The sequence below is a fragment of the Equus caballus genome, chromosome 1 (assembly GCF_041296265.1).
Source record: "Equus caballus isolate H_3958 breed thoroughbred chromosome 1, TB-T2T, whole genome shotgun sequence".
In the NCBI taxonomy this organism is placed as follows: domain Eukaryota; kingdom Metazoa; phylum Chordata; class Mammalia; order Perissodactyla; family Equidae; genus Equus; species Equus caballus.
Window position 1 is genome coordinate 104,533,067 of NC_091684.1, and position 23,849 is coordinate 104,556,915.

The 23,849-nt window shown below is 42.6% G+C and overlaps 1 protein-coding gene and 1 long non-coding RNA gene across 3 annotated transcripts in view; one reads left to right on the forward strand and one right to left on the reverse strand.

Annotated features, from left to right (window-relative positions):
• Nucleotides 1–23,849, forward strand: part of CRTC3 (CREB regulated transcription coactivator 3) — a 95,231-nt gene that overhangs the window by 26,540 nt on the left and 44,842 nt on the right. The window lies entirely within an intron of this gene.
• LOC138916972 (uncharacterized) lies at nucleotides 18,726–23,362 on the reverse strand. The gene is made up of 3 exons (XR_011424249.1): nucleotides 21,469–23,362; nucleotides 20,163–20,319; nucleotides 18,726–19,133 (listed from the first exon to the last, which is right to left on the reverse strand). It is a non-coding gene; the product is annotated as an uncharacterized lncRNA (long non-coding RNA).

Sequence of the window (23,849 nt, forward strand, 5' to 3'; positions counted from 1 at the left end):
CACACAAGAACTATCTTTAAGCCAGTTTGGGTTCAACAAAGTGGGCCTCTCAGAAGCCTTTGATAACACTCAAGTCCTTGTTTTGAAAAGCAGCTTCAGTAAATCTCTTCCATAAGTCTCTACAACCTGCCATCCAGTGCATTAAAATAAACACAGTTTTCACACCCCATGAAAATTGTCTCAGCATGTGGTCAAATGTGGGGGGTCCCTGGGGTCAGACTGGGAATCCAGTTACCAGTTTTACCACTAACTAGCATGGGAACCTTAAATAAGATCCTTAACTTCTCTCTGCCTCAGCTCACTCATCTGTGAGATGTGGCTACTAGATAGTACCTCATAGAAAGTGGTGGTGAGGATTGAGTTAAGGCATGTATACCCTTAGAACAATGTCAGCACGTAGTTATTGCTCAATAAATGTTGCAAAGTTCGTGGTACAAACCCTCCTGTTGAGTGAAGTATTAGAAGCTGGGCATACCAGCCTCCTAATTGACTTCAATAAATTGTTAGTGCCATTTGCCCTTCTTTCATTGCAGGTGCGCTATCCAGGGCTAGAGAACTAAGCTTTTGCTCTTTATATAAAGCCTCTTAAATTCCAGACAGGCTAGTTACATCCCACTCATTCTTTGCTGACTAGGTGAGAACACTTTTGCTGAGTCTTGGGGTCAGCCAGGCTGTGTGTCGATGCCCTGACCCGGTGCAGCTTCCAGGAGAGGCAGAGGGAAGACCCAGAGAGGAGCCAGATCTGGGTAGCGGCAGAGCCAGCACCAGGACAGAGCCCAGGTCACCAGATCCCCTCGAGTTTTGATTCCATGCTAAGTTCAGATCACATTGAGATGAAGCAATCCTTTTGCTTTTCTCCTCGAAGCCAGCCTCTGACTGCCAAGTCCTAAAGAGGGAGAAGCACCACATGTGCAGCCGTGAGCGTCTCTAACTCAACTTCTCAGTTCTTGCAGTTTTGGGTAGTAGGACCAGCCAAAGTTTTGTTCCAGTTCCTTACAAAGTTTCACAATAGTAGGAGTCAGAATTGGTCCCTATGTTATAAACAGTCAGTTTTTATACTTTAAAATGAAGCTGTAGTTGTTTGTTATTACTTTGGATATTTCCTAAGAGTCAGGATAACATCTGTAGAAGATTCTACACAGGGCTTGATGCCAGATACCAAAGTGGTTTCCTTGCTCAAAGGCCATAGTCTGGGCCTCAGGGAGCTCCTGGGTATAGAAACTGGCTGCCTTGACAACAGCCAGCTAACTAACATTTTAGCCCTGTTCTGTCTTTACCCCCAGCCTCTTGGGAATGTGATTTCAGAAGGCTCCCTCCTCCCCATTTTCTCCTGCAGCCTCTTTGGAGTCGGTCACCACGGTAACCACCTTCTTTTCTACTGGTTTGCTTGAGTGCAAGAGAAAAGGCTTCCCCACAGACCTTAATTAGATAGAAATTTAACAGCAGTGAGGGGAAGAGTACAGACAGTTACTGAGTACCTGACTAAGCTTTGTGTACCCTGTGTCATTTAAGCCTCACATCAGCCCTCTGAGCTGAGTAGTAGTATCCTTGTTTTACTGGTGCTTAAACAGTAATGTGCCCAAGGTCATACAAGTGGTAGATGACAGTCAGGATTCAAACTCAGACTATCTTTCCCAGGCTTTTGCTCTTATTTTGCACATTGAACAAGTAGAGATACACAAAATCAATTTGTTTTCAATTAGGAAAAATGTTTTATTCTTTCTTTTTCTCAGTCTGCATAGATGCCTTTTTCTAGTCCCCTGGGGCCATCACATGCCCAGTTCAATGTGACTTTTGCTTGGTTCATTCTCTTAAATTATATTCTGTTCACCCCCTTAGCCACCTGAGAAGTCTTTTTGCTAGTTTAATCCTACTTTCAGTTCTTCCCTTGACTATCTAGGAAATCTGCCCTTGGGTTAATTTTAACTCTCCCCTGAACAGAGATTTTCACACTGGAACTTGGTCAGGAAATGCCAGAACTGGGAGGCTAAGGCCAGGATGAAAGAGGGGCATCAGTTAACAAGGGAGGGAGTAGGCAAGACCAGGAAGGCAGGCAGGGTCCCCAAAGATCAGAGAGCCTGTGAGGATAGGATTCAGCAAGAGCAGATGTGGCCACACAGGTCATGGCTCTTCATTGCTGTGGCTGCTGAGTATGGGCCACTGAGTCTGCCAGGATGCCTGTGCCTGAGGAGCTCAGGGACCTGAATTAGAGCCTGCACTTAGCTCGTCTCAGTGGCCCTCACCCGCCATCTTGTCATACATGAAATTGCTCAAGAGACACTGTATGCTAGTCTGTGCCTGTTCAATCTCTAAGTAGTCTTGAGGGTTAATTTAGAACTATCATTTAAAATGTTTGAAACAGCTTATAAGTTAAAATGTAACTCAAAATGAAGCAGAGAGAAGAGTATTAAAGGGGAAACATTTATGGGAAGCAAAACATAGCCTCGACTGGGCTCTTGCCAATAATGGACGGTTCTAATTTGGAACAGAGATCTTTCCATATTGACTACTTGCCCTGGCAGATGAATCAGAATTCTTAGAACCAGAATAGACCCTGTAACTCTTTTGATGCAATACTCTCACTTTGTACGTCAGAAAATTGAAAGCAAGAAAAATTAGGTGGTTAGCTTAATGTTACCCAGCTAGTAAGTGGCTGGTGCTGGTATCAAATTTGCTTACTTAGTCGGGAGTTTTTCAATCACTCCAAACCATTTGATCAACACATTTGTCCCTTGTTCCTGAATGCAATGGAAAAGGAAATTTACTCCTTCCTTCCAAGATTACCACCGTTGGTGTAGTGCTACTACCACTTCTTCGCCTACTGCTGTTGGTGAGAATGTACTGAATTTGTACCCTGCATCAGGCACTGTGACGAAGTGGTTTGCATACATTATTTAATCTTCCCAGTACCCTTAGAGGTAGGTACTGTTACTGTCTCTGTTTACAGGGGGACGATGGAGGCTGAGAACTAAGGAACTTCCTAGATCACACAGCCATCAGTGGTAGAGCCAGATTTCAGGTTTGGGCTCTTTGATTCTGGCGTTCATGCTTGTAACTACTAGTTATCCTTCTGGCAGTTTTTTTGTTCTTTGTTGGATTACTAAAACAGAACTGTTCTCTCTGAATGCAGAAGTTGAAACCTGTTGAGGAAATTCAACCAGAGTATTGAAGAGAAAAGAAACCATTTCCTGATTTCTTCATTTGTTAACCCTGTGACATCATTAGGGCTGGTATAGTTGCTCTCTCGCCTTCATACACAAGAATGAAGTGGAGAGAGTTCTTCAGGAACTTTTGAAGCTGTTTGGAGGGCCACAACCTTGACCCTCCTCTTGATTCTCTCTGCCCTAATCTGGCCTTTTTACCCGGCAAAGAAATCGCTGGGAGTCTGTTTGTTGTCACTATAAGCAGTGACACGTGGACTGAAATAATGATGAGATGCCGTAGGTGGGAGTGGGTAGCTGTGGACTCAGGATTCAGGCAGCTTGGGTTCAAAGCCTCCTCCGCCCTTTATGGGGTTTGTGTTCAAGAACTTAAGCTTTCTAGGTCTCAGTTTCTTCATCTGTAAGATGGGGATAACAATAGTGCCATTTCACAGGGTTGTTGTGAAGATTAAATGAGAGGAGGTATGTGAGGCCTCTAGCGCTGTAGCTAGAACCTTGTAAATGCCAATAAAGGTTAATTCTTATCAAAATAATAATTTAGTCTTTTTGCTCATTAAATTAGGAAAACATTTTGAGTTAATAGTGGTGGTGAGGCCAGGATAAAATTTGTTCTTGTAGACATTATTCAGACATTGTAAATTGGTATGTATCTTTTGAAAGCAATTTAAGAATATGTATGAAGTGTGTTAAGATATTCTTATTCTTTGATAAATTCTACTTTTGGTACTCTATCCTGAGAAATTAAGGTGTGAAAAGAAAATTTTAGGCCTGATAATGTTACAGTATTATTTATCAGAGTGAATAATTGATGTGAGTGAAATATGATACATCTGCTCAGTATACCTTAAAATTATGACTGTAAAGACTGCAGCTACATGGAAAAATGCTTATATTACTATGTTAAGCAAAAATTTAAAAGATACAAAATTGTATGCACCAATGATTATAGGAATATATGAAGTTTTCACACAGCTGGTTTGTCTCCAGGGTCTTTTTGTGTGTGTGTGAGGAAGATTGGCCCTTAGCTAACATCTGTTGCCAATCTTCCTCTTTTTGCTTGAGGAAGATTGTTGCTGAGCTAACATCTGTGGCAGTCTTCCTCTGTTTTCTATGTGGGATGCCACCACTGCACGGCCTGATGAATGGTGTGTAGGTCTGCGCCTGGGATCCAAACCCGCAAACCCCCAGCTGCTGAAGCAGAGCGCGCAAACTTAACCACTAAGCTACCAGGCCAGCCCCTCTCCAGGGTCTTTTAGACTCTGTTGCTACTTTTTTTTTTTAATGTGGCAAAAAAACTTATGAGCTGATGAGCAAAACATAGAACCTAATCCCATTCCTGAGTCTCATCCCCTATTGCCAACTTCTAATCTTGGGCAGAGGGTGAGAGAGGGAGAGTAGTGAGGGATGAGGCAGAGCTCAGAGATGCTCCCAGGAGTCACTTGTCGCTCACATGGGTTTCTTCTCAAATTCTTGAACTTGTAGACCCTCGGTAGGGGGATGGGGAGGGATACGTGGGCATCGGTGTGGTATCTTACTCTTGACCTCACCACAGTTAGGGACATCCTCAATGAAATTCCTCACAATTCCTTCAGTCATACACATGTTATATTAAATGTTCTAACTCTTCTTTATAATGATTATTTTGGGGAAGGAATAATGATTTTTAGAAGCTAATCCAGGAGGCTATAAACTAAGTCTTTGCTTTTTAAAAAATTTTATAATAGTAATGCATCCTCTTAAGAGTTTTATTCAGTAATTAATGAAGGGCAAAGTAAATGGCCCCAGGAATGAGAGGTAGGTTAGTGATGAGAAAGGGTCTGGGATGTCTGTGGTCTGTTGAGCTCATTACTTGATTATAAAAACAGCGATCTTTACTTTGGCTTATAAAAGCCTCATGTTTTGACAGGGTGCAACAAAATGTTCCCCAACCAAAATGACTGTGTCAGAAGGGTCTTGTCAAAATGTCCAGCTTGGGAATACAGCTATGAGAAAACATGCACAGGGAACAAAAACATGGGATGAAAACAGTGCTTGTGTTTGGATGGTAGAATTATAATTCTACCTCTCTGCTTCTGTGTTCCTCAATTGTCTATAATATGGTTCTATTTCTTTTTGTAATAAAAGTCCAATTTGACAAATATTTATTGAATGTCATCTGTGTGCCAGACACTGTGCTCGATGTTGAAGATTGGACAATGACCCAGACAGGCACGGTCACTGCTTGGCAGAACTTCAGGCCAGCGGGAGAGGCAGATGATTTTACAAGTCGCTGTGAGACCCTGTGATAAACCCAGGGGAGAGGGGTTCTGAGAACAGCTGCAGCACATCTAACCCAGACCAGGGGTGGGGGAACACCGGGGAAGGCTTCCTGGAGGAAGAGATGTCTGAGCTTGGACTTGAGGGCTAGATAACTGATGACTGGAGTGGGGAGTGTTCCAAGCAAAAGAAACAGCATTTGGCAAAGCTTGGAGGCAAGAAAAAGCATGTCTTATTTGAGGAACTGGTAGTCTAGTGAGACTGGAACAAAGATTGAGTATGAGGTGGGGGTGGTGAGAGATGAGGCTGGACCGTGAACGGGAACCAGATCACAAAGGACCTTACTTTCTTTTTAAGAAATTTAGATTTTGTCCTAAGGGCAGTGTAAAGCTATCGGAAAAATATTTATTTGCTTGCCTGCTTTCTCATTTATTCTTCCAAGTTAATTTTAACATAAAAATAATACGTTTGTTGCAAAAACTCAAATAATATAGAAGCATATAAAAAGAAAAGATCTCCCCTTCTCGCCTTCACTCCCTCCCCGAGTCTAATCCCCAGAGGTACCTACTGCTAAGTGTTTCTTTCACGCCCTTCCAGGAGTTTTCTGTGTATATGCAAGCATATTGTATATACTTACTTTCTCTTTACACAGATGGAATCGTGCCATACTAAGTAACTTCCACCTTAAAAACAAAACTAGAACATCTCGGACATCTTTCTATATCAGCACAAAAAGATATATATTATTTTCAATGGCCGCATCATATACTTTTATATAGTTATCCCATCATTTACTTAAGCAGTGTCCTATTGAAGGACATTTAGACAGTGTCCCTGTTAGAAAGCAAAACTGCAGCAAACATCCTTGTTATGTGTATCTTCGGGTATTTATGTAAGAGTATCTGTAGGATATGTACCTAGAAGTAAAATAGCTGGAGAACAGGGTTGGTACACTTAAAATTAAGGTGGATATTACCAAATTAGTCCCTATAGAGGTAATTACACTTTCTGCTCCCACCAGCGTTATAAGAGTGTCTATTTCTTCATATTGTCTTCACCATGGGATGTACTCACTTTAAAAAATAGCGGTAAAAAACACATAGCATAACATTTACTATCTTTACCATTTTCAAGTGTACAGTTAAGTAGTGTTGAGTACATTCACATCGTTGCACAATCAGTCTTCAGAACTTTTTCATCTTGCAAAACAGAAACTCTATTCCCACTAAACAACTCCTTATTTGCCCCTCCCCTTAGACCCTGGCAACCACCGTTCTATTTTCTCTCTCTATGAATTTGACCTCTTTAGGTACCTCATATAAGTGTAATCATACAGTATTTGTCTTTTTGTGACTGGCTTATTTCACTGAGCATAATGTCCTCTAGGTTCATCCATGTTGTAGCATGTGACAAGATTTCCTTCTTTTTTAAGATTGAATAGTATGCTATTGTATGAACATACCACGTTTGTTTACCCATTCATTCATCAAAGGACACTTGGGTTCCTTCCGTCTCTTGGTTATTGTGACTTATGCTGCTATGAACATGGGTATGCAAACATCTCTTTGAAATCCTGCTTTCAGTTCTTTTGGATGTATACTTAGAAGTGGGATTGCTGGATTATATGGTAATTCTATTTTAAATATTTTGAGGAACAGCCATACTGTTTTCCATAGTGTCTGCACCATTTTGTATTCCCACTAATAGTGCACAAGGATTCTAATTTCTCCATATCCTCTCGAAACACTTGATACTTTCTGTGTTTTTGATAGTAGCCATCCTAATGTGTGTGAGGTGATAGCTCATTGTGGCTGGTTTGCATTTCTCTAGTGATATTGATGTTGAACAACTTTTCTTATGCTCACTGGAACTCTGCATATCATCTTTGGAGAAATGTCAATTCCAGTTGTATCTGTCTTTTTCATCTTTGCCAACCTAATGGGTAAAAAATGCATCTCATTGTTTTAATTGGCATCTCTTTAAGTATGAGTGAAATTTGTTAATTCTTTCAACAAATAAATATTGAGTGGCACCGTGTGTGTGGCTCTCTTCTAAATTGCTAAGGACATAACACAAAAGACAAGTTGGGCATCTCTTTATATTTCTTTGGCCATTTGTATTTCCTGTTCTGTAGAACTATGTTTTTAAGTCTTTTGCCTGTTTTTCTGTTGAGTACTTTATCTTTTTATTGGTTTATAAAAATTCTCTATTATATATTAAGGAAATGGGGTTTTTGTTTTCGGTTGCTGTGTAACAAATTACCACAAGTTTAGTGACATAATACAACACATGTTGTATTATCTGACAGTTTCTGTAGGTCAAAAGTCTCCTTACAGCTTATCTCGGTTCCTGCTTCAGGGTCCCGCCTGACTGCGATCCAGAGACCGGCTAAGGCCACGGTCTCATCAGAGGCTAAATTGAGTGTGCGCTTCCAAGCTCCCTGGAGTTGTTGGCAGAAGTCATTTGCCTGTGGTTGCAGGACTGAGGTATCAGTTTCTTGCCCAAGGCTCCCCTCAGCTCCCTACAGGCCACCCTCACTTCCTGGCCATGTGGGCCTCTCCAGCGTGGCCACTCCCTTCATAGCAGCTCATTTCTTTCAGGCCAGTGAAGAGGAGACTCTCCCAGCACCTCTGCAAGCAATACAGTCTTAACTATCAAAACGTAATGATTCTATTGCATATCCTAGTGGTCAGAAGAGAGTCCCGGTCCTGCCCACGCTCAGCGGCAGGGAGTTGTGCAAAGGCTTGAACACCAGGAGGGGGGGCTTCACTGGGGACACCCTAGAGTATGTCTATCACAGCCGCATATATATTCCAAACACTTTCTCCATTTAGTAACTTTAGTTTGTTTGGGAGTTTTCTGCTCTAATTTTTATGGGGCAAACGTGTTGGTCTTTTCATGGCTTCTATGTCATAATTTGCAGTGTGTTTAGAATGGCCTTATCACTTCAAAATTTCTCAAACATTCACCCATTTTTTTAACCCATACTTTACTCTAATACTGTTATTACTTTGGAATTTATTTTGAAGTGACCCTTGAGACAGAGACCTCACTTTTTACCTCTCTGGCCAACCTATTGTCTCAATTCTTGAGTAATTTATTTTTTATATGGTTCTTTCTTTTGTTTTGTTCCGTTGACATGGCTGTCTATTCCTCTGTCCATTTCCACATCAGTGTGGTTACTGTGGCTTTATAATATGTTCTTTGATTTTAATTTTAGTTATTTGTGTTTTGAATAGATATGTAGGTATGTATATTCATGTAGTTCAAGATTAAAGATAATCAAAAGAATGTGCAGTGAAAAGTATCATTTCCTTCTCTGTCCTAGTCACCCAGTTCACTCCCCACAGGCAGTGTTGTGTTTGTTCAGTCTTTCAGGGACATTTCATGTAGATATCAGCAAATGTGAATATATAAACCACCTCACCCCACCGTTTTACGCAGAAGGTAGCTAACCATACACATTTCTGAACTTTGCTTTTTTCACTCAATGTATCTTGGAGATCTTTTCGTATCAGCTCACAAAGAGCATACGTCTTCTGGGTTTTTTTGTTGAGCACACAGTATTCTGTTGTATGGATTACCATAATTTATTCAACAAGTTCCTTATTGATGAACATTTATTTAGACTTTTAAAAATATACTGTGTTGCAATGAATGACCTTGTACACATGCACTGTAGCTGCAAGAAAAATTTCTAGAAGTGGAATTGCTGGGGCAGTGAATATATGCACTTATAGTTTTGATAGATTGTCAGTTCACCCTCCATAGAAGTTGTACCAGTTTACTTCGCTACCTGCAATGTATAAGAGTGCCTGTTTGCCCACATCCTCCCTGACTCAGTGTTTTATCAAACTAATCTTTGTCAGTCTTATAGATGAAAAGTTATGTTTCTGTGTAGTTTTTCTTTTCTTTTTTTTTTTTTTGAGGAAGATTAGCCCTGAGCTAACTACTGCCAGTCCTCCTCTTTTTGCTGAGGAAGCGTGGCCCTAAGCTAACATGCCTGCCCATCTTCCTCTACTTTATATGTGGGACGCCTACCACAGCATGGCATGCCAAGCGGTGCCATGTCGACACCTGGGATCCGAAGTGGCGAACCCCAGGCTGCTGAGAAGTGGAATGCGTGCACTTAACCGCTGTGCCACTGGGCTAGCCCCTCTGTGTAGTTTTAAATTCCATTTCTCTTATTATGAGTGTGGTGCATTTTTTTCCCTATGCTTATGAGTCATTTGTGTTACCTTTACTGAGAACAATCCATTCATATCTTTTACCCTTAATTCTTTGGGGCGGTTATTTTCTTTATTGATTTTGTTTAGGAGTTCTTTACATTTAGAGAAAGTAAACATTTATCTGTGATATGAATTGTAAATATTTTCCCAGTTCGCCATTTGTCTTTTGATTTTATGATGGGATTTTTTTCCATGCAGACATTTAAATTTTTTAAAAAAATTGTTTTTAAAGATTGGCACCTGAGCTAACAAGTATTGCCAATCTTCTTTTTTGTTGTTTTTTTCTGCTTTTTCTCCCCAAATCCCCCTAGTACATAGTTGTATATTATTAGCTGTGGGTCCTTCCAGTTCTGGCATGTGGGATGCTGCCTCAACGTGGCTTGACGAGTTGTGCCATGTCCGTGCCCAGGATCTGAACTAGTGAAACCCTGGGCCACCAAAGCAGAGCGTGAGAACTTAACCACTCGACAACAGGGCCGGCCCCTAAATTTTTTATGTATCAAAATTTAATGTTTTTCAGGGGGCCAACCCTGTGGCCGAGTGGTTAAATTCGCATGCTCTGATCTGGTGGCCCAGGGTTTGGCTAGTTCAGATCCCGGGCATGGACATGGCACAACTCGTCAAGCCACGTTGAGGCGGCATCTCACATGCCACAACTGGAAGGACCTACAACTATGTGCTAGGGGGATTTGGGGAGAAAAAGCAGAAAAAAACAGCAAAAAAAGAAGATTGGCAAGAGTTGTTAGCTCAGGTGCCAATCTTTTTAAAAAAAATTAGTTTTTTAAATGACTTCTAGGTTTTTTGTTATGCTAAAGAGTCTTCTTCCCTTTGTTTCTTGTAATACTTTGTACCTTTATTTTTAGATTTAAGATCTTTGATCCATCAGGAGCTTATGCTAAAATAAAGTGTGCAGTGTAGATCTGACCACTGTTCTCGTTTTCCTAGCTAGTTGCCCCAACACTGTTGAAAAATCATCTTTTCTCCACTAATTTCAAATGCCACTTGTATTATATACTAAATTCCCACATTTGCTTATATTTTGAGACTGCCTATTCTCTTTTATTGATTTACGTGTCTGTTCATACACCAGAGCCACACTGTTTTAACTGATTATTGTAGCTTTATTTTACATTCTAAAATTCTGATACGGTTAATTCACTCTCATGCTTCTTTTCAGTGTTTTTTTCCAGGCTCTTCTTGCACGTTTATTTTTCCAGGTGAACTTTAAAATCAGCTTGTTAGTATCTTTTAAAAAAAATCCTGGCATTAATGGGTTTTATGCAGCTGAGTGATGTGATCAGATGTGTGTTTTAGGAAGATTACTCTGACTACAGTATAGAAACTAGGTTGGAGGAACCAAGATTAGAGACAGACCGATTACAAGGCTGTTGCAGTAATCCTGGGGAGAGTGGATAGACGGGAGATTGAGGATAGTGGTGGGTTTGAGAAATGTTTAGAAAGTTAGAGTGACTTGGTGATGTCTGGAATGGGGAGAGATGGGGGAGGAAGTGCTTAAGGATGACCCCAAGCTTCCTGGGCTAGGCACTTAGATGATGCCATTCCTAGAGATGGGAAACACAGGAGACAGAGCTGGTTTGAGAGGAAGATGACAAATTCACTTCTAAACCTGTTGAGTTTGAAATGCCTGCGGGCAGTCCTAGAAGAATTGTCCAGTGGGCTGTTGAATATATAAATCTGAAGCTTTGGAGAGAGATCGGGGCTGGAGATACAGAGCTGTATGATGGAGCCCTGAAGAACCCCAGCGTTTAAAGAATGGTCAGGAAGCTCAGGAGTCCGCAAAGAAGACTGGAAAGAAACACCCAAAGAGGAAGGAGGAAAACCAGGAGAGCATGGAGTCACAGAAACCAGGAAAAAAACGTTTTCAAAACAGTGAATTATCAATAATTTCACATGCTTCTGAGAGGTCAAGTAACTTAAGAGCTGAAAAAGTCCAATTGGATTTAGTAACAAGAAAAGTTCATAGTTATCTTGGGGAGAGAAATTTCAGCGGAGTAGAGGGGTGGGTTGGGGGCTGAGGTGAATGGGAATTGAGGAAGTGGTAGAGGCAACGCCTTCATCATGAAGCCTGGCTGTGAAGAGGAGAAGAAGCACCGGGTGAAGAGGAGAAGAATGACGCATCGAGTTATTCTTCACCCCCGGCCCCCACCATGGGAGAAGCTTGGCTGTGGTTAAATGGAGCTGGGAGGGAGCCAAGAGAGGGCAAGAGGTTTGTGATCCTAGTCTTTGAGGACCAGGCAGTACTGAGATGGATATAAGGGCTTAGTAAAATTGGCCAGCATGAACTGTCTAGAAGAGAGTAATTCAGTTATAATGTTGATAGATGTTCTCTGACAGTTTCAACTTTTAATTTTGTTGAGTTTTCTAATATTTTGTTTGGCTATTTTTGTATTTAGAAAATTTGGAGAAAGAACTAAGAAATTGGAATCAGGTTTAGAAATTTAATTGGAGATTAAGTTAAAAAGCAAGGTACAGAACAGTGTGTTAGTATGCTACCATTTGTGTAAAAAAGGAGGAGCAGAAATAGTGTATATTCGTATTTGCTGTGCATGCATAATCAGTATTTGGAAGGAATCACGCAAGAAACTTAATGATCTGGTTACCCATTGGGAGGTAGGAACTGGGTAGAAGAACAAGAGTGGGAGGTTGCTTCTTCCCTGTCCATCTTTATAGTTTTTATTTAAGAACATAAATATATTACTTATTCAAGTAAGTTGATCTAAGCTAGTTGGTTCTCTTTAAAAGTAATGGTTCCAGCAGAACCTGAATTTCCTTAGTTGCTGAGGGCTGTAAGTGTCTGTGGTCTGTCTTTTCTTTCACATCTAAGAACCACTAAGAAGCAAGCTCTTTCTTTTTTTTTTTTAAGATTTTATTTTTCCTTTTTCTCCCAAAGCCCCCTGGTACATAGTTGCATATTTTTAGTTGTGGGTCCTTCTAGTTGGGGCATGTGGGACGCCGCCTCAGCATGGCTTAATGAGCAGTGCCATGTCCGCGCCCAGGATTCGAACTGATGAAATACTGGGCCGCCTGCAGCGGAGCGCGCGAACTTAACCACTCGGCCACGGGCCGGCCCCGCAAACTCTTTCTTTATGCCTGTGAGGTGTGGATCTTTGCCTTTTCTCCATTCTTACTCACTGGAGACCAGCAGCCCTGGGGAAGTGGATAGTCCTGGATCTTGGTTCAGGAAAGAGGACTGCGACCTGGCCTGGTACATCCTGGCCCTATTAGCCACAGCTTGGCTGCCTGGGCTGTTAAGGATTCTGCACCTAGTTCCACCATAGGAGGGTGTGGTGGTACCCCACACCAACAAGCAATTCTCCTACAATTCAACTCAGTTCTGACACTATCTACCTGGAGATGGCATCAGATTACACAGGTTAAGGCTCAGTCCTACAAGACTGCCCCTAATACACACACACTTAGGACGCCAGTGGCAAGTCCAAAGGCTGGGTCCCCAGCTTACCTGCAACTTCTGTCTGACTTGGCTGCAAATCGGAGGTTCCTGTGACCTCCTCCCCCTTTGGATTCAGTTAATTTGCTGGAGCAGCTCACAGAACTCTGGGAAACGTTTGCTTATGTTTACCAGCTTATTATAAAAGGATATGATAAAGGATGCATAGGGCAAGGTATATGGGAAGGGATGAAGAGCTTTGATGCCCTCTGAGTGCAACACTCCCCAAATCTCCTCATGGTAACCAACCCAGAAGTTTGCTGAACTCCGTCCTTTTGGGATTTTGTGGAGGCTTCATTTCACAGGCATGACTGATGAAATTATTGGCCGTTGGCGATTGATTGAACTTCAGTTGCTTCCCGCTCCAGGGAGTAGGGGGATGGGGCGTAGCCAAGGTTCCAACCCTCTAATCTCAGGGTGGGTTCTCCTGACCACCAGCCCCCACCCTTAGGTGTGTTCTCAGTCACCTCATTAACATAAAAAAGACAGCTGTGTTGCTCTCATCACTTAGGAAATTCCCGAGGGTTTTAGAAGCTTTGTGCCAGAAACTGGGACAAATACCAAATAGATATTTCTTATTGTAAATCCCAGTGTTGCAGCTCTAAAGCTGGTTTATAGGCAAGGGAAAGGAGAAAGGGGGCAGTCATCATCCTGAAACAAGCAGAAGCCTCGCACCATCTCTCCCCTTCTTAGCTGCGGCACATCCCAGTGACAGTTAATCCTGTGATTATCAGTCTCTCCATTACTATTATAAATTATTCCCAGGAATTCCAAAACCTTTCCAAAAAATCTCAAAAATTTTCCCAAGAACAAACAAGCAAAATATGCAGAAAATGGGGGGAAAATTCTTTAGCATTTTTCAGTAAGTTTCATTGTGGCTTTAGAGCAAATGGCTGAATTACTGCATTGATTAAACATATTTCACTTTTAATCTCTGGCTCTATATTCCATGCTGATTGCACACCCCCACTGTGGAGCATCACATGACATGGAAAAATCACCTCAATACTTTGAAATCTCACAAAAATAACCAAATTCACACATGTTAACTTTACTTATCCATTTTTTAGGGTACCAGGTAAATTCCCCAAATTGAGGGATATACCTTGTTGGTTCTGTGTTGATGGTGCCTAATCTGAGTCAGCTGAACTATGTCATTCTTCTGGCGATTGAGGATGCTGGTTGATCACCACCATTCCCTTTCCTGGGTTCTTATTGGTGGGGAGCCAAGGGAGGACCAAATCATTAGCTTTATCACTGGCTGCTCAGTAGCTTCCAAGGCCCCACTGGGCTGGGCTGTGGGCTCAAAATGAAACATCCCTCCACCCTCCTTCCTCTTCCCAAAGTGAGGCCTCCTGAGCTTGCATAGGCAGAGCCAACCTGGCTTACCCCTCCGGTCACAGGCCGGAACTGGAGAAAGGTCCATCCTCCTTGTGAGGGACAGACCCTGCCCTAGTGTTGGGAACCCAAAAACAGTCAGCGCTGCCCCAGGCATGTAGCCCATTTACCCATCCAGAGGAGGACTGCCTCAGCATGGCTCTCAGCAGCTCTGGTCTGAGCTCAAGGTTGGTTTTCCTTACCCTGCCTGTTGGCAGAGGTGGGCACCTGCAGATAAGAAGAAAAGGCTTCCTCCTTATGAGTTCTGCCAGTTTTTCTATTTGGTTGACAAAAGGAATTCCAAACCAACTTAACTCGGAGTCTCCAAATAATCAACCAGACTCATTTGCAGTTTTAACTCAAATTAAATGGAGATCCTGGTCACATGGACCTATTCTTCCACTTTTGGTAGCTTGGTTCCTCATGGAGAAGAATGAACTTAACAATGGTGAATTTTTAGAAACCTCTCATCTGGGCAGATTCCCCCAAGAGATTCTGTCAAGGACCTTTTACAGCTCAGCCTAAGGGAAAACAGACCAGAAGCATGCATGGCTGTATGAAAAAGGAGTGGCCTGCCTGGGAAAGTGGTGGGTTCCCATCTCCAGTGGGGTCTAGCAGAGAATGGATGGCCATTGGCAGGATGCTGCGTGGTTGGATTGACTGACCTGTAAGGGCGTTCCTAGCTCTTATGACTGTATGAATCCAGATAGAACAGGACACTGTGTGTGCCTCTTTGTGAGCAGACAGCCAGATGAGGAAAAGTACCCTCTGCTCTTTTAAATCAAAAACAGGATGTACTTTTTTTTTTTTTAACTCAAAATGCTTTATTTAGAATTGCCATGTGCTGTTATATCTAAGTATTCCAGACTATTTTATTCCCTCCAGAAACTTTTTCTCTTATGACAATTTTCTGGTTCCTTTGTGAAATTATACACTTATTTTGTCCTTTAAAGTCATGTGAAAAGAAGTATTTCAGTAATAATTTTTGCTGGCTTTATGGTAGATAACTTAGCCTTCATCTCTTTCTTTGTATGTCTATTGAAGTTGTTGGATTAAAGCTGAAAAAGTCACCCTTAATTTATTACAGTATCACAATTTTAATTTTAAAAAATTAAACTTTTTTTTGAAAATTTAAAATATACCCAAAAGTAAAGAATGGAATAATGAACCACCTTATACTCATCACCAGTTTCAATAAATTTTTCCAGTTGTATTAAGATATAATCGGCATATAACATTGTATTAGTTTAAGGTACACAACATAATGATTTGCTATATATATGTATTGTGAAATGGTCACCACAGTAAATTTAGTTAACATTGGTCACCTCAAATAGTTACAGATTTTTTACTTGTGATGACAACCTTTAAGATCTACTTCCCTAGCAACTTTCAAATATACCATAGAGTATTGTTAGCTATAGTCACCACGCTGTACATTACATTCTTAGAACTCATTTATCTTAAAACTGGAAGTTTTGTACTTTTTGACCACCTTCGCCCATTTTCTCTACCCCTCCATGGTTCAATAATTTTCAACATTTTGTCAGTTTTGTTTCATCTATCCCCTCTTCCTTTTCTTTTTTTAATTCCAAGTTATGTTATTGCCTGAGGGGGGCAGGTCGTGTCTCCACCGCAAGACATGCCAACAGTCGAGAGGCAAGGTGGTAGGAGAGGAGGGGTTCTAAGGTCAGTCATTATTTATTTTTTATTTTTGAAGATCGGCCACCTCAGAGGCTGGCCCGCTGGCACAGCGGTTAAGTGAGCACGTTCCGCTTCAGTGGCCTGGGGTTCGCCCGTTCGGATCCCGGGTGTGGACATGGCACCACTCATCAAGCCATGCTGTGATAGGCATCCCACATATAAAGTAGAGGAAGATGGGCACGGATGTTAGCTCAGGGCTAATCTTCCTCAAATAAAAAAGATTGGCCACCTCAGCATGGCCTGATGAGCGGTGCCATGTCTGCACCCAGGATCTGAACCAGTGAAACCCTGGGCCGCCGAAGCAGAGCACATGAACTTAACCACTCGGCCACGGGGCCGCCGCTTAGTCCGTATTTTTGTATTTCCTTTTAATTTGGTCTTTTCATAGGTATCAATAAAACAATTATGATGAGAGCTCTCTAAAAATTTTTCCCGATTTAGAAGTTTTTCCAATAAACGATCCTTTGCCTGGCCATATTGATGAGTAGGATCTTAATAGCGACTCAAATCAGTAAGCCTCTTACAGCTTAACCATGGACACAAGAGGCTTCCCTGAAAGAGAGTGCAAAAGAAGCAGCCCTCACAACACCAGAAAGCTCTCTCCCGAAAACAGTCCAAGAAAGCAAAGGCTTCCACTGCACAGGCGGTAGTGCACTGACAAGCAACGGAGATTGAGACGACAAAGGCCCTTATGAAAGCGACTGGAACCCCTGTGACAAACTCACCCGAGAGCTGATGCAGCTGGACAGAGAGTGCTTCTTGGAACCCCAGTCTATTTGATTGCCTGACAAAATGCACACCGGTACATGTGTCCTCTGGATGCTGGAGACCAAAGAGGTCACAAAGCCAAGCTCTCAAGACATAGAGCAAGGCAAAAGAAACAATGCTCATCTTACATGCACATTAACAGCTTCAGTTAAGCCTTGGGTCTCTTGGAGCCAAATTATACCTAGGAGGGAGGTACCGCGGGGTTGGGATTGTGTGTGGTTTTACAGAGTACCTCGTTGCACGGACACTTTCTTGACATTGGTGGGGACCTGTGTCATCTACCCCATTCTGTGACTAACTCATCCTTTCATGGGAGTCTTCTTTAGGTGGCAAGTGCCCTAATGGCTCTTAACTGCTTGACCCATGCCCACCAAATTTGCAGCCTTTTTGGCTTCCAAGATGCCCTTAGCAACAGCTTTCACCTTGTGCCCATATTCCCAGACAATATGCTTATAGAGATACCTGCTTCTTGCCCTGTGGTTTTTCCTTTTTATGACAAGTGACACAAAAGACAGAACTAGGAAAAATAGTGACTATCTCTGGGAGGAAAAGGATCAGTAAACCCATGAATACTCAGTAGTTCGTACTACATACTTGTAGCTAAAAGTTGCCCAATTTGGGGAAATGCAGCCTAAGAGGCTATAGGTGGGGATCAAATTAGCGCTTTCCATTATTTCAGAATTTAGACACGACTGGTCAAAAGTGTATTTATGCTGCAGCTAGAACCAGATCGTGAAAATTTTCGGGCATCTATGAAACCAAGACCCTTGAATTAAGACCAAGCCAAGACTTTCTTCTAATGGCTAATGTAATTTCCCTGAGGCTGAGGCAGTTTGGTGGGATCCTTAGCCACAGACCAGAGTGCAACCTGTGTTTCTGTCCCACCATCTCTAACCACAAAATGGAGTGCAACCGCATTTTTTTGTCCCACTGTAGTTTTGGGACCCCCCAACCTGATGATTATCCAGCCAAGCCCTCAGGACACAAAACAAGTTTGGTAAGATTCTGCTGTTGTCTGTAAGCATTTACAGCTCCTGGAAGCTTTAGATAAAAAGGTGGAGCCATTGGCTCTTTAAGGATTTCTTTGTTTCTCCTTGAAAGCTCTAATGAAGCCCAAAGTGGCTACTGTAATTTTAAATTATCCTGGCTTATCCTGCCAGCCATTTACAGTTATCCCCATTTTAGGGGGCTTTTCCTAAGGTGGCTGCAACAAACAAGGTAATTTCTAAAGAGACTTTGTTACGATCACCAAGAAACGCAGTCCCCAAAAAGCCAATTTTAAGCTATTTACGAACTCAGACACAGAAAAACCAGACACCAGTGAACTAGTTTTCAGATTTAGGGTAGCAAGTCCTACAACTGTTCCCACTCCAAATGCAAGCCCAGATGGTCCTATTGGACCCCAGATGGCCCTGCTGTAAACGAAAGGACCCAAGATGGAGGCGAAGGAAGTTCACGGGCATCCCCAAGGCGACTTACTGTATTCCAGATGAGCCCATGGACTCGCCAGATGCAGCCATTTCTCTTCCTACCGCAGTCAGCATTAGGAGGCAGCCAGGGTCAGTACGGCAAAGCAGGAAGGGCAGTTCCCCAAGACAGAGAGAGCCTTGGCGGCCACTAGGGACTTACCCAACAGGTTGCCTGTCTGAGGTCGACTGTCCACGAAAAGGACTCAAGATCCCACCAGAGTTGCCAAATTTGCTACCACCCAAGAAGTGGGGGTCATCTGCTCACCACAAGACATGCCAGTAAGTCGGGAGGCAAGGTGGTAGGAGAGAAATGATTTTATTACAGCTTGCCAGCAAAAGGGAAGATGGTTTCTAAACTCAGTGAAATGTCTTACTACGTTTAATCACAGTGGTGTGTCCGGTGTGATTCAGAATTTCTTACCACCATTTCCTTCGGCAGGAAGAGGCAGGTGATGGGAAGAAGCTGGATCAGGTGCTTGGACTCCTTTCCTTCTTGACCGGAAGTGCCTGCCTGACCCTTCTGGCCTCCAAGGACACCTTTGGCCTTACTCTGTTGGCCAGTTGCTCTCCTCTTTAACCTGCCTGTAGGCCAGGCTCCCTCTGCCCTGTCACTGCTCAAATCTTAGCTCGAGAAAACCAGCTCTTCCCTTCTGCAGTTCCTTTCCATCATTCTGCCATCGCCATAAGAAGCAGTCAGCTTCTGGAAGAAATAAATGGGCAGACTCAGTTCACCCGGAACTAATCTCTCTGGTCACGGTCATATCCGTAGCAAAGTTAAAAGGGGAACTACACTTAACAGGAGGCCTCCCTCTCCACCAAACACGTCGCACCAGGCAGGAAGGTGGAGATAGGAACAGGCAGTTTAGAACTTCTACCTCTGTGGGGCTTGTGTGGCATTTCCTGGAAAGACAGCAATGTGGCTTTAGAGGCTTGGGGTCTACATTAACCCCTGCTGTGCCCATGCCCATCCCTGAGGATCTGAAGTTGAAATTCTTCATTTTATTATGGAAAATTTATGGAAAAATAGAAAGAATAGAGTAATAAGCTCCCATATAGCCATCACTAGTTTCAATAATCAGCATTGTGTCATTTAAACTTTTTGATCATGCATCCTAGTAGTAAAAAAGAGTTTTGTATCCCCAATCTGGGTATGTTTGTTTTGTTTATAAATTATATACACATATCACTACTGTTGTGTCATGTACACAAAAAATTGAAAGCTAAGTGGAAACAGAGCTCCTAAGGTCTTCTCTACACCCTGTACACATCCACTCTGCTTGGGAGCCCAATTATTTAGAAACATAATAATAACTCACCAAACATGTATTGGACATGTACTGTCGCAGACACTGTATGGTGCTGAGAGGGAAGATGCTAGGGGCAGGATGACAGATCTCATTGCTTATAGCCCGCTGGGTCAGTAGAGTGTCACACTGACCTGTCCAGCGAGAGCGTGTGTGAGCCCTACCTGGGACACTGACCTTGTCATCTGCCTCTTCCTGAACAGGAGCCCCCAGCATGAACCCTAGACCCCACACTCTAGGCATGTTTTATCCTTTGTTGTTATTTCTTATTTTGACAGGTTATTTCATCTAGCCCTCTGAGGTCATTTTGATTGCTTTGATTTTGTGTTTGGACCTTTGCTGCCTTAAAAAACAATTTTGTCTCTGTCATTTTTTACAGTGATCTTTTAGCTTAGTTTATCTTGCTGACTTTACTTCCCTCTTACCTTTCGTTTAAAAATAAGGATAGGAAGGGGCAACACAAGGGACACAGACATGATGACAGGCCAAGTCTCAGGTTGGAAGGTTAAGTGCCAGCACCTTCTCTGGTCTGCTTTGCTCTTCATGTCTTCTTTTCATCCTCACAGCAGGAATCATTTGGTCCTTTGGAGAAGATCACATCCCACATTCAGTTGATCAAAAAAAGGCATAGCCTCCATGTTAAAAAGAAACAAACAAAAAACACAACAAACTACACCTCCGGGTAATTCGGGGACTCTGAGGGTCAAACTACCCTGCCACACTGGACTAAGACTAGCCCTGAAGATAGTGCAATTCTGGTGGACTGTTGGGAGAACAGCCTTGCTTTCTTCCCAGAACAATTAGGAGCCCTAAAGGAGTTTTGTGAACTCGAGATTTGGCCCTCTGGCCTGTATGAGCACCAGCTCCTGCCCAGTTGTGACACCACAGAGGGTAAAGGAAGAGGTTGGGGAGCTGCATCAGGGAGGGCTGGCAGGGTGCTGGCAGGTCTGACCCTGCAGATTTGTAAAGTATTTTGAATTTTTCTTTAATTTTTTTTTCATGGTAGTAAAATAGAGTCTCTAACTAAGCTATGAAATCCTTTTTATTCTGCTCAGTTTACAAGGTAAAATTAAAACGGTCCGTTTAACTCCAAGGCAGTGAATTAATAGCCTCTTCTCTGTTGTGGGCAGGTCTTTACAACTCCCTCCCCTCATCGTGAGAACCAAAGGAGGTGTGGCTGTGGCTGGAATGATCTCCAGCTGAGTTCCAAGAGAGGCACAGTTGTCCCTTTGTTAGACTTGCCCTTATTAAAAGAGGGGGCCTGTGATGTCTTCCATTAACTGTAGCCTGCATATAAATAAAAGGCCTACAGGCTCAAGGAAGCTGCCTTATTTCCTATGCTAGTTAAATCTCCACTCTTCCCCAAGAGAAGTTTACCCAGTGCGAGGGGCCAAGTCTCTTATGCATATACCAAGAACTGAAGAGAATTGACCTCGATTAGGGGCAAGCTGGAGGTCCTGTAGAGCAAAATAGTGAGTGTAAGTGTGACCTCAGGGCCAAGCATTAACTCACCCTATCTAGTAACTTTCCCACCTGTTAAATTTCAACCAGTCACCTATCCCACCTAAGCTCTGTTGGGAATGGGGGAAACAGATGTGGACTCAGCTGTATAGAGGAATTTAGAGTGATTGAGGTGGCATCTTCATTCCGTAGGAGGAAGCATGATATGGTCAATAAATAGTCTTGGGACTTTTAGCTAACCATTTATAAAATAAGAAGTTAGACACCTACCTGGAATGAGACCGCTAGATCCACTAGCAAGTTGTAGATGTGCTGTTGATGCTACAAGATAGTCAGATATCTTAGCAGGGTTATTATCCTTTAATTGAATCTTAGATCTTCAGTAGATTTACAAGGACATAAAAAAATTTTATCTGGAAAATTTCTTAATATCTTCACTCTTTTCAGTATATGTCAGCAAAAATCCACTTACAATCTCAAAAATAACTGATTTTATGTAGGCTAATTAGTAAAGGAGGCAAAACGGCGAGGTGAAGAGAACACTAGATAAGGCTCGGGATGCTGAATTCAAGTTTTCAGGCTGCTGCTAGCTGTGTGACCTGCAGAGAAGTCACTTCATCTCTCTGGATCTTGGTTTCTCATCTCTAGAAGGAAAGGATGGAACTGGATTCCACTGAGGTCAGCAGTCCTTGGGCTTTTATTTGTATAGCTCACTCTGATAAGCCAGCAGCCCTTGGGCCCTTCTTTTGCTCATCCCCAGCTTATTCTCACCCACTGGGGGCTAGAAAATGAGGTGGCCCCATTGATTAGACTTGGGCGATGCATAATGGAGAATCCAATGGGCTCCATTCTGAGTGTTCTTCTCGAGAGTTCTTAGGTGTTTTTGTTGCTTAGAGACTTTCTCTGCTTCCTGGCTTGCTGCTGAGATGGGTGAAGTTGCCACATGAATGAATGACCCCTGGTTCAAGCTAGCACATTGTGTCATACCATAAAATAATGGTGACATCACACTCCAGTGCAATTCCTCCATACTGTCAAAGCTCCCTGCCAGTACCTTATTTCTAGTATTGACAGTGGTATTCCAGAAAAATATTTATTACTCTTAGAGGAGGTTTATTTTTTTTCTTGCTCTCTAGTCATCGTAATTTCTACAAATGAAGGTATTGAGAGTTGTCTTATGTAGAATTGCTTCCTTTGAGAATATCTATTAGGCACCTCTTTGTAAAGATGCTGATGTTCTGGTATTCTGGATCAAGACTTTTCAAAGAAACCATTTAAATGGTTAATCCTGGTCTTCTATATGTTTTTAAATACATTTTTAGAAACTTGGTAGAACTTCTTACATGTAAGAATGTACTTGGTCATCCTATTAGCATTTAGAAATCCATATTTCACTTGAAGGAATTTGCAAATTATATTTCTCCTGCTTTTAATAACATTGTTTCAAAATACAACCATAAGCTAGAATTGATTTTGTTGCAGAAGAAAAAAGTGTGGCTTGGTTGTTCACTAGTAAAGAATATACTGTAGCATATATACCTTTAATAATGATAATCTCCTTGAATTGACAATAAAAAACTCTCCAATTCTCAGACTTCAGCTCATTTCATGAGTAAACATGGGCTTAATAGGAATCTGCTTGTGGTTTATGAGTCATGTGAGAAAGATCTGGGGTTTCTAATTAACCACAAACTTAATGACGTGGCAGCAGTGTGGTACGTCTGCTAAAGGAGTTCATGCAAATATAGGTCACATTGATAGATCAGTAGTGTCTAATTAGAGGAAGTAATCTTTCTCCCAGGAAAGGAAAAAATCCAGCTGCAACTTTTCAGCCATCCATCCCAGGCTGCAGCTTTCACAGGTGACGGATGTGGGCAGCAGTTGGGTGCCTAGACATAAAGATGCCTGAATAAGATCGAGGTCCCTAGGGGGAGTGCTCTGTGAGTATGGAACTGTCTGCCATGAGCTCCAGACTTCTGCCTGGAAATCTGCAACTCTGCTTCTTTTGGAAGATTCACATGTCCTGTTTCATCTCAGAAAGAGTTCTGCCATCAGCATTAGCTGTGTCATCCCCACCCTGTCAGCCACTCTCAATATCTGCAAAACTGAACCAATTTGCCATCGACATGGAGATATTTTCAGAAGCCCTCAGGAACCAGCAGTCCTGCAAGATGAGGAGAGCCTGAGGTGGGAGCTCTCTGCAGGTGGAGATCTAGTTCCCAGAGGTACCTGAACCACTTTGGCTGTGCCTCCTCCCTGCCCCCCACACCTAACCACATAAACTAAGTAAGAATTGGCTGTAGCCATCTAGTTGCCAACTCAGGAATCACCCTTAGCCCCCCGCCCCCCACCATTGCGCTTCAGTGTTGAGGCGCATGGAACCTTGGTGTTCTGTGCTCCGTCCTCAGTCTGCCCTTTCTCAGATTTGGTGACTTAACGCCCAGAACGCACCTTTCACCTGCCTTGGGTTACCACTAAGTCATTTCTCCTCCTGCTCAGCCCCTGGCAATTAGGTCACAATGTGAAACAGAATTCGATAGCCCACCCTCTAGCAGAGGGTGCTGCTGAGCTTGCTGGTTGAGCCTCCTGGTGGTAACTCACTGCCAGGCTGCTGGTGCTGGCACCTCTGCAGTGTTCGGGCTGCACTGAGA